This window comes from Macaca mulatta, chromosome 1, assembly GCF_049350105.2.
Source record: "Macaca mulatta isolate MMU2019108-1 chromosome 1, T2T-MMU8v2.0, whole genome shotgun sequence".
NCBI classification, from domain to species: domain Eukaryota; kingdom Metazoa; phylum Chordata; class Mammalia; order Primates; family Cercopithecidae; genus Macaca; species Macaca mulatta.
In genome coordinates this window covers 35311121-35327198 of record NC_133406.1, presented here as the reverse complement: position 1 = coordinate 35327198, position 16078 = coordinate 35311121, and the positions used below count along the sequence as shown (strand labels likewise).

The following is a 16078-nucleotide window of genomic DNA, read 5'->3' as shown; positions in this document are numbered from 1 at the left end:
TTTAAATATTTAATCCATCTTGAGTGAATTGTTTTATATATGGTGAAAGGTTGGGGTCCAGTTTCATTCTTCTGCATACAGTTAGCCAGCTATTCCCAGCACCATTTATTGACTAAGGAGTCTTTCCCCATTGCTCATTTTTGTTGACTTTAAATTAGATGACTGTGAGTATACAGCCTTTTTTCTGGATTCTCTATTCTGTTCGGTTGGTGTATGTATCTGTTTTTGTACCAGTACCATGCTGTTTAGGTTACCGTAGCCTTGTAGTATAGTTTGCAATTGGGTAATATACTGCCTCTGGCTTTTTTCCTTTTGCTTACGGTTGCTTTGGCTATTCAGGCTCTGTATTGAACCAACTCATATTGGTTCAATATGCATTTTATAATAGTTTTTTCTAATTCTTTGAAAAATGACAGTAGTTTATGACATTAGTAGGAATAGCATTTAATCTTTAGGTGCACAATTTCTAAACTCCTGTTGCAGAAGAGTGGGTGCTTCAGATGTCAGAAGATCTGCCTGGGCATAAGCAGAGAAGGCCCTGCTGAACCACAAACTCTGCATAGGAAGAGGGGCATGGTTCAGGCTGCCAATCTATGTGAGCAGGTGCTTTACATACCTGGAGATCTGCCTGGGCATGGAGCAAAGAGGGCCCCATAGAACCACAATCTATGCCTGGGAAGGGTTGGGTGGCTCAGGCTGCTGAATCAGGTGAGCCAGTGCTCCAGGTGCCTGGAGATCTGCCTGGGAGTGAAGTGGAAAGGGCTCCCCTGCAACAAGATCTCTGCACAGGAAGAGTGGGGCAGCTCAGGCTGCTCATCTAGGTGAGGGAGAACTCTGGATTGCAGGGGCCTTTGAAAACAGTATGCTGAGAATAGATAGGGCTCAAGGACAGTATCTCCAATTGAACTTTTAATGAACTCCCGTAGGCACCAAGAAGGCGGGCAGATAAGGAAGAGCATAGAAACAAGGAACTGAGTAGAAGGTTACATGTGGGAAAAGAAAGTTTGTTTTGCATTGCATTCTTTCTGCTGACGTGGAGTTTATGGAGTATAAATAAAGTGAGGCGGAGGCTCTGAGTGCGGCCGCCATGTTCTCTGTGTGTCTTTGTCTTTTGTGTGTTCTTTCATTCTCCACCACCCCCGGCACGGACCCCAACAAGTGGCGCAGCGAGCAGGGTCAGCACGGGTGAGTAGGGGAGAACAAGAAGGGGAACCCCCTAGGGGCGGGTAAGGCCCAGATATTGTTAAGGGGAACCTTCTTAAGCTTTCATTATGGGGAATTCCATCTCTCTGGCCTCAGAGTATTTATGGCTGTTTCAAGGACTGTTGCTGTCTATAGGAGTAGAAGTGAAAGAAAAAGACTTTGAAGTGATTGTTTGCCCATGTTGAACAACATTGTTACTGGTTTCAGTATCAGACTAAAGTGCAGCTGAATCGCAGAGAATGGTTACAGGTAGTAAAAACTCTGCTTAGAGATCTCCAGTTAGGGGATATTATGCCTCTAAAATTGTGGACCTTGTGTGACTCTATCACTCAGACATTAGAGTTACTTGAGACTGATTCAGAGTGTGGTAATGTAGCCACAGGAGGAAAGGTATCTGAGGATTTGGGAAAAAAAAAAAATCTGAAATGGAGCCCATTTGTGCCAGGATAACAGAGGATGGGGGGGGGGGTAGCAAAAGGGGGAGAAGAGAAAAAGCCAGCTCTTCCTTCTTCTAAGGGAAATTCTGACATGCAGTGTATTATGGAAATGCTTCAACAAATATTACAGATATATTCTTCTAATTCACCTTTGCGAGCTTTCCCTGTTTCTTTTCCTTCTGCCCTGTTAAAAGAGGATTTTCCAGAGCCTCCAACCCCCCGGCTTCCTTATCTTTACCTTTGTTTGGCAAAGTTGAAGCCCTGTTCACATCAGACATACTTTAAATTTATACTAAACACCTGTTTAATATGTCAAAACCAGTGTATATGTATATCTTGTTGTTTGTTAAAATATGAGTATTTCAATAGTCAATAAATAAGCACATTAATATTAACTATTAATATTAATATAGTATTAATAACCCCAGCTAGGAAATTATTATGTTATAGGGGTGCATAGGTTCCACCAATTTACACTCCAAACAGAAGTTGAGTATTCGAGCTGCTTAACACATTAACTACCTCTTGATATTTTCTGTGTTTTTAAATTTTAACCATTGTATTGTGTATGTAATGATTCTCAATTTGGTATTAATACATATTTCCTAGTGAGTAATGATGTTAGACATATAGGTTTATTGTCATTTCTTTGTTCTGCTACTTTTGGTTGGGTTATTTACCTTTTCTTATTAATATGTTGAGATTCTTTATATTTGGGGATATGAGTATTATTATATATTATATATACTTTTAATTAAAAAAAAATTTAAGGAGCTGGATCTGTTTCCAATTATTTGTGCTTCTTTTGCTCCTAATGCTCAGTTTTCAAATGGTGGCAATAATGTCCAATTTAATGCCTTACAAATTAAATTTTTAAAAAGAAATGAAAGCTGCCATTTCTAACTATGGACCTCAATCTCCTTTTATCCTTGGTCTTCTTGATATTTTTTCATCAGAAAATTTGATAATTCCTATAGACTGGAAGACTTTGGGGAAGGCTTTTCTTGATCATTCTCAGTGGTTACAATTGCACAGCTGGTAAATGAACAAGGCACATGTACAGGCTAGGAAAAATGTTATGTGTTATCCCCCTGAACCCACTGAGGAACAACTCACAGGCACGGGCCAATATGCTACTCTTAATGCTCAGGCTGGTTTAGATGATGTTGCCCTTACTCAAATCAAGACTTCGTTTTTAAGGGCCTGAAATAAGGTAGAGATAACAGGAAAATGTTCCCTTTCCTCTGTGAAGATTTTACAGGGCACAAATGAACTATATCCAGATTTCGTAGCCCGTCTTCAGGATGCTGTCTTCAAAATTGTGGGTGCTGGCCTTGCTTCAAAAATTTTGTTACAAACATTGTCTTTTAAAAATGCTTATGCTGACTGTTAAAAATTGTTAAAATTGTTAAAGGCCAATGAGGCCAATTTAGATAAATATATTAAAACTTGTGTTAGTGTTGGAGGGGCTATTTATAATGCTCAATTATTTGCTGGAGCTTTGTCTAAAGCCTTAAAAGGAAATAACAAACAAGGTGTTTGCTTTCAGTGTGGTAAACCTAGACATTTCAAAAAAGAATGTCATAAAAATTGAACACTTTTATCCCTCAAGGCAGAAAGCTGCCTTCAGAGGTGTACAAATGTTGTGGTAAAGGTCGACATTGGACAAATAAATGTCATTCCAAAACTGATAAAAGTGGAAATTTACTGTCTCCTCTCCTGGGAAACGGGAGCCAGGGCCCACAGGCTTGGGGCCCCAACAATTACAATACAAGTCTACTACAATATTCAGTGAGCAATGGCCTACAACATTAAGGAATAAATTCAAGTCCTCCTTAAGGATCCCACACCTTACCCCAGTTTCTCGCTTTATGCGGCAACTAAGCAGAGCGCCGCTGCTGACTTAGCTATTACTCAGCCTTATACTTTGTCTCCTAATAGAGGAGTATATAAATTAGCTATTAGAGTGTGTGGCCCTTTGCCAAAAGGACATGATATTACTAATAAAATTCTTATTTTGGTACAAGTTTCACAATTTATACGCCTAGAGGCAGGGGAACGTATTCTCAATAGAGAGGGTTTGGTAGCACAGAAAAAACTGTTTTTTGGGAAACTTTAGTTTCTAATCAAAAGCCCTTATGTTCATTGCACATTAATGGAATAGTTTTAAAAGAGTTAATTGATACGGGGGTAAATATGTCTATCATTTGTTTAAATTATTGGCCTATACAATGGGAAAAAAGACAAGTTTCAGTTATACTCACTGGCTTGGGTGCTGCTTCTGTGGTTTATCAAAACGTAGAACCTTTAACCTGTGTCGGTCCTAAAGGTCAACAAGGTCAAGTGTTTTTTTATATTATTCCTATCAATATTAATCTTTGGGGACAAAATCTTTCATAACAATTTGGTGCTTTTTTAAACATTCTTCATATTTCCTCAGCTGTCAAAAATATGATGTTCAAAATGGGCTACAATCCTTTAAACTCATAGCCACTGTTCACCAGCCTCAAGTTTTATAATTAAAGTGTAAAACGACCACTCCTCTTTAGGTGAAACAGTGGCCATTATCTAAAGAAATACTTAGGATTTTAAAAGAGTAAGTCAAAAAACAAATGGCCGAGAGGAATCTAAAGCCACGTACTTCTGCATGGAATTCCCGTCTTTGTCTTGTTCTTAAAACTATAAATGTTTACATTCAACCTAGGGAAAGTTTACAGCCCGGTCATCCTAATCCTGCCCTTATCCCACAAAGTTAAAACCAGAGAAAAGCAGCAAGATGCTTTTGTATCATTACAAACTCAGCTTTCTTTCTACTCACTTAATATTGCCACAGAAAAAATTTAACTGGATTTTCTTATTCAATATTTAGGTTATACCTTGGGGGCACAAAATATTCGACCCCAAAAAATTCAAATTCGACATGATCATTTAAAAACATTAAATGATTTTCAAAAGCTTCTAGGAGACATTAATTGGATGTGTCCTGTTTTAGGAATACCAACATATCAGTTATAACATCTTTTTTCTATTCTAGAAGGAGACAGTCACTTGGACAACTCACGCCATTTAACTCCTTTGGCTTTACAGGAACTCCAGCTTGTTGAAGAGCAACTTCAAAAGGCCCTTCCTTTTGTTTATTTCATACTTTACCTTCTCCCACAGGAATGATTCATCAAACTAGTCGACCACTAAAATGGATCTTTTTGTCCAATAAAATATCTAAACGCTTGGCTACTTATATCGATTGTTTAGCTGAACTGATCATCAAAGGACGGCATCACTGTCGACAACTTTGGGGAGGAGATCCTTCCTTAATTATCTCTCAATTCACTCATAATCAGATCACTTATCTTCTTGCAACTTCTGATTCTTGGCAAGTTGCTTGCACTTCTTTTGTTGGACAATTTTCTACCCAATATCCTAAGTCTCCGATCTTTTCATTTTTTAGGCAACATTCTGTGTTGCCTTTCTCACCAATTTCTGTATTTCCTGTTCAAGGTCCTACCTTTTTTACTGATGCTAGTAGCAATGATAAGGCTGGATATTGGAGTGTTCATCAATCTCGAGTTACAGTTTATCCTTATCCCTCAGTGCAACAGGGAGAACTGTTTGCTATTCTCATGGTCTTACTTGATTTCCCTACTACTGGTTGTAACATTGTTAGTGATTCTCAATACGCCGTTTATGCTACTTCTTACATTTCTCAGGCCACTTTACCTCTTTGTGCTACTTCTTCTCTTCAAAAACTCTTTTCCTTGTTATCTTCTACTTTGAGCCAACGTCGAGCTCCTTTATTCATCACTCATCTTTGTTCTCATTCTCAACTTCCTGGACCATTAGTTCATGGTAATACTCAGATTGATTCACTTTTAATAGGCCACCTACATGCTGCAGAACAAAAATATACTCTACATCACACTAATAGTTCTGGCCTTCAACGACGGTTTCATTTAACTTATAAACAAGCTTGTTCTCTTATTTGAGCTTGTCCTTCCTGTGCTCCTTTGAGCATTCCATCCTTCCATCCTGGGGTTAATCCACAAGGTGTCCCTTCTTTTGGATGATTAAAGTATGTTCATCATACCATTGATACCTTTTCTCATTTCTGTTATTACTCATCTCTTAACTTGTTTCGCCATCATGGGCATTCCTCTTATAATTAAAACTAATCATGCCCCTGCCTATGTCTCTCGTAAATTTCAAGTTTTCTTACAGCAATACAATATTCAACATATCATCGGTATCCCGGGCAACAGTCAAGGTCAAGCCATCATTGAGCATGCAAATTTAACTTTAAAAACTTAACTATTAAAACAAAACAAAAAGGGGGAAATGAGCCCCCCAGAAACCAGATTTTGAAACCAGATTTTGAAGGTTCTTTTTACCTTAATTTTTTTGAATCAATGGAGACGATTGCAAGATTCCGCTGCCGTAACCCATCTTTCCTCACCTCCCTCGGTGATAGTCCCCGCTGACAGTTTAAAGGTTTGGTATCCTAATGAAGAAGGTAAGTATGTTCAAGGGCAAGTTCTAAAACAGGGACGGGGCTATGCTCTTGTCCTTACAGGGAGCGGACCTGAGTGGTTTCCTACAAGATGATTGAAACCCTGTTGAAAAGAAAACTGGATTCAGCATGCATTTCTTCCTTTGTTGGATGTGCCTCGGCGGGGGACTTATTTCTCTTAGTGAGGCTTTGTATGAATATTGGACTTATATTCCCTTTCCACCCTTGTATCAGGGAGTCGCCTGGGAGGAGGCGGAAATTAAGGTTTTCACCAATGACACTACTTGGATGCCGTCCCCCTATATAGACAAGGACAATATAGAACGGGAAACGGGAATTATAAACAACACATATCAATTTGGAGTGGAAGGAGTTCCAATATGTATGGGAAATAGTTCTCATTGTCTCCGAAAATCGCATGAAGCCTGGGCTGTTCGTTATAATCATAGTCATGTGGCTGCTAATACTGTTATTATTGTAACTAGAAGTTTTTAATATAATCATACTGTATATAGTAATGAAACTATTCCTAGTTCTTTACTTTTTTGTCCTATTCTAGAGGTTTCTCCTAATATTGAGGTGCTGGAGTGACAACAATGTCGGGGAACTAAACCCCGGATTTTATTAGAATACAATGGAATGTAAATAACTGATTGGAGTGTGCACGGTGATTTTCAAATAAAATTTAGTCACATACCTTTGAAATGACACTGGGTAAATAAAAGTATTGCTGCTAACAGTAATGAAACCTTGGTATGGCATGAAGGAGGCCTGAAGTACAGAGTCATCTTTGGAAGTTGTTAGCTGCAGGCAATGCCATTAGCACTTTTGTGGGGAATATGTCCCTTAATCTTTCTAACCCAACTAACTCCTTTCATATTCAGTTATATCGAAATACCTCCTGATATATTATTGCTTGTGTCCGTAAGCCCTACCTATTATTAGCAGGGAATTTGACATGGGATAATGATACGGGGATTGTTAATTGTACAGATATGTGTACATTTTTGTCTTGCCTCAATCATTCCTGGTGGCACAACTTTACTGGGGATATTTATATCCTCAGGGCTCGTAAGGAAATTTGGCTACCTGTTACCCTTACGCGACCATGGGGGGCATCACCTCTTGAAACTTATATTTGGACTTCTCTCCAGTGAACCTGCCATGCCCTTGGACTTATAATTGCCTCGGTGATGAGTCTTGTTGCCATCGCCTCCACTGCGACCGTAGCAGGACTCGCTCTTCATCAAAGCATACAAAATGCTGAATTTATGCAGCAATGGCACGAGCAATCTCACCAGTTATGGCTTCAACAACGAAACATTTATTCTCAACTTGCTGAAAGATTGGACAACATGGAGCAAGCATTGACACGGCTTGGAGATCAGCTCACTGTACTCAGTACTCGGATAACATTACAATGTGGTTGGAACTCCACTCAATTTTTTGTAACACCTGTGCCTTTTAACATCTCTCAAAATTGGACCGTAATCTGAAAATTATTAGTAGGCCATAAAAATATTAGTTTGGACATCCAAAAGCTCACTCAGAACATTTCCGAAGCATTTCGACAACAATTACATGTGTTGTCCGGAACCGTAACCCTGCAAGAGATGGGTCAGCGCCTTGCTGCCTTTAACCCATGGACCCAGATGAAAACATGGATTTCTACAATCTCCGGAAGTATATTGTTTTGGGCACTCGAATTGGGTCTACTTCTTTTGGTGATCCGATGCTCCCTCCGTCGCCTCCAAAACAAAAGAAAACACAGGAACAAATATAGGCTACCTTTTTAGGATTGAGGCAAAACAAAACAAAAAGGGGGAAATGCAGGGGCCTTTGAAAACAGTATGCTGAGAATAGATAGGGCTCAAGGACAGTATCTCCAATTGAACTTTTAATGAACTCCCGTAGGTGCCAAGAAGGCGGGCAGATAAGGAAGAGCATAGAAACAAGGAACCGAGTAGAAGGTTACATGTGGGAAAAGAAAGTTTGTTTTGCATTGCATTCTTTCTGCTGACGTGGGGTTTATGGAGTATAAATAAAGTGAGGCGGAGGCTCTGAGTGCGGCCGCCATGTTCTCTGTGTGTCTTTGTCTTTTGTGTGTTCTTTCATTCTCCACCACCCCCGGCATGGACCCCAACACTGGATGCCTGGTGATCTGCCTGGTGTGGAATGGAGAGGGCCCTACCGCACCATGATCTATGCTTAGGGAGGTCTAGGTGGCTCAGGCTGCTGGTCTAGGCAAGCGTGTACTCTGAATTCTTGAAGTTCTGCCTGGGGGTGGAGTGGAGAGGGCTCCGCTTCACTATGATCTCAGGGGAGCAGGCTGGGGCACCCAGAAACAACACAAGCAAAGTGATTCCAGGTTGCCAAGCGGGCTCTGGGCTGCAAGTCTTATTGTTCAGGAGAAACTGCAGCTGTAGCAGCTCTCTTCCTGCTCCAGGCCTGTGACGTGGGAGAGCACAGTTCCAGCACTTACTACTGAGGTGCTTTCCATAGTTCTGACTGTGGAGGCCCCTACCCTGCTCCAGAGCAAGTGCTCCAATATCTGGCCCAAGATTAAAATACCTGTGTGGTCACACTGCTAGGCTGCCAAAGAATGACTGACTTTGTTTGTGACTGGATTAAAAATGGCGTCCTGCTCTCAATACCAGTCTGGGAAAATGCCTGCAGCTTTTCCCAGTGTCTTTCTCTCGGTGCCTCCAAGCTTTTCCTCAAGTTAGCTCCAGAGGTTGGGAAAAACAAAGTGCTCTCCCCTGTCCTGGGTTACTAGGTGAGTTACAAGGAAGGCTGCCTTGTCCTCTCACGTACTGGGGCTTCACTCGCTTTTATCAGCCGGTCACCTTCACGGGAGCTGTTTGCCTGTGTTCTCCTCCTTAGGATCTGGGGTGTCCTTCATGATTATAGTCGATTCCCATTTTCCTTCTTGAATTAAAGCTCACAGAGTTGATCTATTTTTCTTTTTCTTTTTTTTTTTTTTTTTTGAGACAGGGTCTCACTCTGTCACCCAGGTTGGAGTGCAGTGGCATGATCTTGGCTCACTGCAACCTCTGCCTCCTGGGTTCAAGTGATTCTCCTGCCTCAGCCTTCTGAGTAGCTGGGATTACAGGTGCCTACAACCATGCCTGGCTAATTTTTGTGTTTTTAATAGAAATGAGGTTTCACCATATTGGCTAGGCTGGTCTCTCTAACTCCTGACCTCATGTGATCCACCGCCTCAGCCTCCCAAAGCATTGGGATTACAGGCGTGATGAGCCACCGTACCCAGCCACAGAGTTGGTCTTTATGCACTAGGTTGCTATTTCCAAGTGGCCAAGCAATGTTAAAAGCCTCTAATCCACCATCTTGGGAAAAAAATAAGTGTGTGATGTTTTCTTAGGATTAAACTGGGCTTATGAATTTTTTTGAAGATCACAGAAGTAAAGTGCTCTTTTTATCACACCACATCAAAGGGTACATAATATTAATATAACTTATCTCTGGTGATACTAACTTTGAATGCTTGGTTAAGGTGGTGTCTGCTAGTTTCTCCACTGAGAAGTTACATTTTTTTCTTTTTCATATTCTGTTTTTTGGATATGAGTCGCTAGGTTCAGCCCACAGTCAAAAGGAGGGGAATTAAGCTTCACCTTTTTGATGAAGAAGCATTTATATATATTTAATATAATATTAAAAAATATATTTTTATATATATTATTTGGAATTTCTCTAGGAAGAATAAATCCTTAATTTTGATGTAATTGAAGTTGCTAATTTTTCATCTTATTTTAAATTTTGATCCAGGGTCAGTTGGATATCAGGGATCATATTTTGCATTTGGTTGTCTTCGACTTGTTTTTTACAAGTCCAATCCAATTGTCCTAATGTTTTACAATATGGATTTTTCTGATTTTTTTTTTTTGTTCTTTGACGCAAAGTTATGTTGTTCCCATTGTATTACATGAAGAGGCACATAATGTCAGCTTGTTCCGTTATTGGTAACTTGGTTTAGGTGGTGTGTATTAGATCTCTTTGTTGTAAATGTATATATATTTTTTTCTCTGTGGAATCAATAAGTAGTCCATGGGATGATATATTAAGATTGTGTAAATATTGTGTTTTCAATAATCTTTTGCCCAATGGCTTTATCATACATTAATGATTCTTGCCTGAATCAAGATTTACATTGTTAGTTACAGTTGGTGATTTTCTTCTGCTACTGTGTCCTCTACATTTATTAGTTGCTCTGTAAATGAGCACTCTTTCCCTCTTTTTTGGATATGACTGTAGATTCAAGGATTTCTTTCATGTGTGCTTGATTTAATAGATTTTAGAAGATGCATCTAAAAATTTTAACTATAATTATTGTTTTTTTCTCCCTTTATTTTTGTTAGTTATTGCCTTGTATTTCAGAACTTTATTGTTAGATGCATTTGTATTTTTGGTTATTACTTATATTTGTACCTCAGTTGCCTCATGTGTAAAATGGAGATGACAATATAACTTATGTCATGGGCTTATTGTGAAGATTAAATGAGCTAATACCCGAAAAGATCTTAGATTAGGATTCAGAATGGTGCTTAGTCCTCAATAAATGTTAATACTACTTTTTAAAATAATATATATTTTGGATCCATTACTTCTTTTATCAATATATAATGTCTCTGTTCCTTGTTGTTTCTTGCACTTTGATTTCTAATTTGTCTGAAATGTAGATTGCTACTCCAGTTCTCTTTGGTTTATAATTGACTAGCATAAATATGTTTTTTACATCCTTTCAACTTTCAGAAAACTTGTGTTTAAAATGTGGTTCTTAGAAGTATCTTATTTTGTGGTGATTATGTTCTCATCCAATCTAAGAGTCTCTTCCTTTAATCAGTGAATTCAGTTCATTTACATTTTAAAATTACTGATACATTAGGAATTATTTTTACCAACTTAATTTTTGTTTTCCATGTATCATATTTTTGTTCCCCCCCCGCCCCCCATACTTTCTACTTTTCACTGGATACTTACTAAGACCTTTAATCACTTTTTGCATATTTCATGGTATCCATGTTGACTAATATCTTTTCTTCGGGAGTTAGGGAATGTTTTTAATAGCATAGGAAGCGTTCTGAGGCCGTATACAAGCAAGAGTATCTTTATTTTATTTTCTCATTTAAATAACAGTTTAGTTAGCTATGAAAATCCAGGTTTGAATTAATTTTTCTACAACACTAAAAAAATAGTTATCTATTGAATTCTTGTCTTCAGTATTGATGTTCAGAAGTTAGATGCCAATTTTGTCTTTGTTTCCTTGTAGGTGTTTTCCTTTTGTTTCTCTCTGAAAGCCTTTGAAATTTTCTTTTTGACTTTATGAATCACAATTTACTATAATAGGTTTAGATTTTTAAAATCTAATTCATTTGTTAATATATAAAACCTTTAATTTCATGGCTTATATCTTTAATTCTTGGAAAATTATAGTCATTATTTTGCTAAATACATTCACCTCTCTGCATATATTTTCTCTCCATTGGAGAGTCCAGTAATATAAATTCCAGTGATATGAATGTCTATGCCTAGCCTCCATATCTTTTAAATAAATATAGGCTCTATAGAGAGACACATACACATATGCCCTATAATTGTAACTCTATGTAGTTTTATCTCTATAGTGTTTTTATATACATATGTATACAGATGCTTCTTGACTTACAGTGAGGTTATAGCCTGATAATCTCAGCGTTAACTGAAAATATCATAAGTTGAAAATACATTTAGTACCCCTACCTTACTGAACATCATAACTTAGCTTAACCTACTTTAAATGTGCTCAGAACACTCATTTACCTGAGCCCACAGTTGGGCAAATCATCTAACACAAAGTGTATTTTACAATAAAGTGTTGAACTTATTCATGTAATTCATTAAATATTGTACTAAAAGTGAAAAACAGAACTGTTGTATGGATACGTGTCATTAGTGTACACAGTTGAATGCACACTGGGCCTGAATAATGTTTGAAGCATTGAACTACAATTAATTGCCAGGTGATGGTGATGCTACAGTGGCAGGATCACCAATTCTTCTTAGCCCAGGAAAATATCAAAGTTCAAAATTCAAAGTACAGTTTCTACTAAATGCATATCATTTTCACACCTTTGTAAAGTTGAAAAATCAAGTCGGGACATCATTAAGTTGGGGACTGTCTCTATTTAGACGACCCATTAATCCCATATTATATCTCGTAGGTTGATCAGTTCAATGTATTTCTTTTATAGTTGTTTTACTTTTCTGATATCTTGTTAATTTTACCTAACACTTATATTCTCCTGGGGTGATTATTCATCTTAGGTGATAATGTGTCTCTGTAAAGAGGAAATAAATCTGTATTCCCTCTTTGTGTATGTATTGCCTCAGGGTAGAATGGTTCTGGTGATACAGTCACTCAGAATTTCTTTAATTTGGGGAACTTAAAAAATTTACCAATATGGTTGTATGGTTATATGGCTTGATGGTCCACAGTCGATAGGAAGAAACAAATTAAAAGAGAGGTAGCTGCCAGGGATAAGCACATTCTATGGTAGCAAGAAATGATAGATGACATCTTAAAGGGTGGCGGGTCCCAAAAATGTGTGCATCAACAGATATGAGTACAACAAGCAAAATGGCCTGGGACCACCCAATGTAAATTGTCCAGTAGTTTTTGGTACTCCCTCAGGTCATTACTGTATAGTACTTTAGGATAGCATTTTTATTAATAATTCCATCAAGGGAAAGTTAAATACAGAATTCAAATATTATGTTGATGCAGATGAATGAATAAAGGAAATGTATGTGTGCACAGTGTCATACTATTCAGCCATAAAGTAGAATGAAATTCTGTCATTTGAAGTAACAGGGGATGAAACTGGAGGACATTATGTTAAGTGAAATAAGTCAGGTATAGAAAGATAAATACTACATGTTCTCCCTTATATATGGGAAATTTAAAAAGCTGAGCTCCTAGAAGCAGAGTGTAGAATTTGGTTCTTACAGAACAGGAAGGGCCATGGGGAGGGGAGGACACAGAGTTGGTTAATGATTAGACTCTTATAGCTAGATAGGTGGAATAAGTTCTACTGTTTCACAGCACTGGAAGATGAATATTGTTAACCATAATTTACTGTATATTTTTAAGAAGCTAGAAGAAAAGATTTTAAATGTTTTCAACGGAAAGAAATGACAAATGTTTGAGGTGAAGGTGAATGCTTGAATGCTAATTACCTTGATTTGATCATTACACATTATACATGAATAAAAACATCATGCTGTATCCCATAAGTATGTACAATTATTGTATGTCAATGAAAAATAAGAGGAAAAAACCCCAAATATTATGTTGATGTTACAGCATAAATGTATGTATAATAGAGTTTAGAACAATTACTATAAAAATGGTTATATTAAATAAAAGGTTTTATATGTAAAGAAGTAAACATCAATTATCTGAAAAATTAGTTATATATTTTAGCTTATTCTTGGTAAATGAATAAAAAAAGAGAACAGATTTCTTGACAATGTCTAAAGGGTTTAAATTAAGGTAGTTTTCCATTAAATTTGACTATGATTAAAAAGACCTCTTTAAAGACATTTAGCACTTAAATAATGCAGTGTAGCAAACCATCCCAAAACTTAGTGCCTTAAAACAATACTCATGAGTCTGTAGGCAGCTGGGTGACTCTGCTGTTCTGGGGCAAACTTGGTTGATCTTGGCTGGGCCTGCTTGTGCAGGTTCACGAGGGATTGCCTGGTCTAGTATGCCTCATTCCCATATCTGGCAGTTGATTGCTGTTGGCTGAGGTGTTAGGGAGGATTAGGTCATGTGAAGCTCATCATCCAGCTGGCTAATGGGCTTGTTTTACCCTTTCTCTGCTGGGCAAGTTTCATGAGAATAAATAACAACATCCAGCTTCCCTTGAAGCCTGTCTTTGGAACAGGCACATGGTCACATCTGATATATTCTACTGACCAAGGTAACTCACAATACTAGATTCAAGGGGAGGGGAAAATAGACTCCACATCTTGATTGGGAGGAGAATCAAAGTTGCACTGCAAAGGTCAGGGTCATAGAGAGGAGTGAAGAATTATGACAATTATTATAGTCAATGTACCACATTCCCATTGTGTAAGTAATCAGCTCTATTTAACATAGTAAATTTCTGGATGGAAGAGAGATGAAGGGAGTGGCAGGTGTGGAGTTAGGGACTCCTCAGTCATGAAAGAAATATCCATGGCTTAGACATGGGCATTGGTGGAAGGAAGCTAATTGCAGCAGGAGTATCACAGAGGCTGAATACTGCAAAGTACAATAATGTTTTGGGAAGATTTTTTTAAAAATAGTAAACCACTGGGTGGAGACTACAATTTCCAACAAGTACAACTTTGAATACTGTGGAACTAACTACCAACTTGATCACCAATTCATCAGTAAGTGTTTACTAAGTAATTACCACAGGCCAAGCACTGTCCTCGTGCCTGGAGGAATACAAAGAATAAGACAGTTTGCTTCAAGATACTTTCCATCTATTAGAAAGATATGATATTCCCCCAAAGAAGGCCAGTGATACAAGTAATAAAATGTAACAGACACCAAAATGCAGCCCATAGAGATGGCAATAAAACATTCAGTTCTTTTAAAAGATTTTTGAAAATATGAATATATATATCTTCAATAATATAATGAAAACCAGGGGAGAAGGAGATTCTCTTTTCATAAGTAGGCCACCAAAGTATTTAAATTCCAAAAGTAAGCAATGTTTATATTGAAATTCAGCCACAAATAGTACCCTACTAAGTGAATTTTCTAGAGATTTGAAAGAATTATTGTGAGTTTGAAAATAGCTTCCCAAAGTGTGACTCCATGAATTAAATGTAAGAGACATGAACAAGTTGCCAAATCTTCCGTACTTGAGTCTCTCCGCTTGCAAACCACTAATAACAAAACTAACTCAATTCATATGTTGACATGAGAATTAGTTAATAGAAACCATTGCAAAGCACTATGGAAATCTTAAGTGCTATGGAACTGGGTCAATAATGAATGCTGGCTTTCTTCCAGTTGCTTCTGAAAGGGAGAAGGAGTTTGATGACAGTTGAATGACCATTTAACCTGCTAATCAGGTGACTGGCGGGATGCCTGGTGATAAATAGAAGAAGAAAATTTATAGAAGACAGAGGTGGGGCAGCAAAAGAGATCAGATGCCATGTTTCCTAACAGGGGCACTGCTGGCATTTTGGGCCGGATGAGCCTTTGTTGTACAGGACTGCCCAGTGTGTTGAGACTATTTGGCATCACTGGCCCCTGTGGGACTAAATGCCAGTACCCACTCTTCCCCAACTTGTGAAAACAGCAAGAACCCCAATAAGAAATGCTAACTCATTTCCAAACCCTGTGCCTCCTCTGGTTGAAAATCACTGAGACAGAAAGCTAGAAGCCTTTAGCAAACAATTTGCCAGGGATTTAGAGTGAGTGAGTATGATGATGCAACAATAGGGGAAAGCGCAAAGTCTAATTAGAATGACTGTAATACTTTAGTATTGAGTAGATTTTAGCCAAATTGATTCATTTTGTACAAGGTCATTAGATTCTTCTTGAACATTTGTTTCATCTTATATGGCTCTGCTCAAAAGCCTTCAATGACTCCCCATTGCTTACGAATGCAGACTACATTTATCTTCCCACCAAAACTCATTTCTGACCCCTCCATCTTCCATTTTCTTCTATAGACTTCTGGTTCCAGTTAATGATGACTAATAAAAGAACCTCCAACGATCTAGAATGACAAACATTGGAAATGAAGACAATGTTGAATTATTTATAATTGAAGACTATAAAGAGTTTCAAATGAGGTCAATTCCAAGGCATAGTCTTTGTTGTTCTGATGCTGGCACTTGGGGGTACTCCTAGAGCAGCAGTCCACATTCT

General features: G+C 38.0%; 1 long non-coding RNA gene across 1 annotated transcript; it reads left to right on the top strand.

Moving 5' to 3' along the window:
• The first annotated feature begins 1044 nt into the window (after positions 1 to 1044).
• On the top strand, positions 1045 to 8231 carry LOC144340477 (uncharacterized). Its single transcript, XR_013416643.1, has 2 exons — positions 1045 to 1185; positions 6208 to 8231. It is a non-coding gene; the product is annotated as an uncharacterized LOC144340477 (long non-coding RNA).
• Positions 8232 to 16078: the final 7847 nt, after the last annotated feature.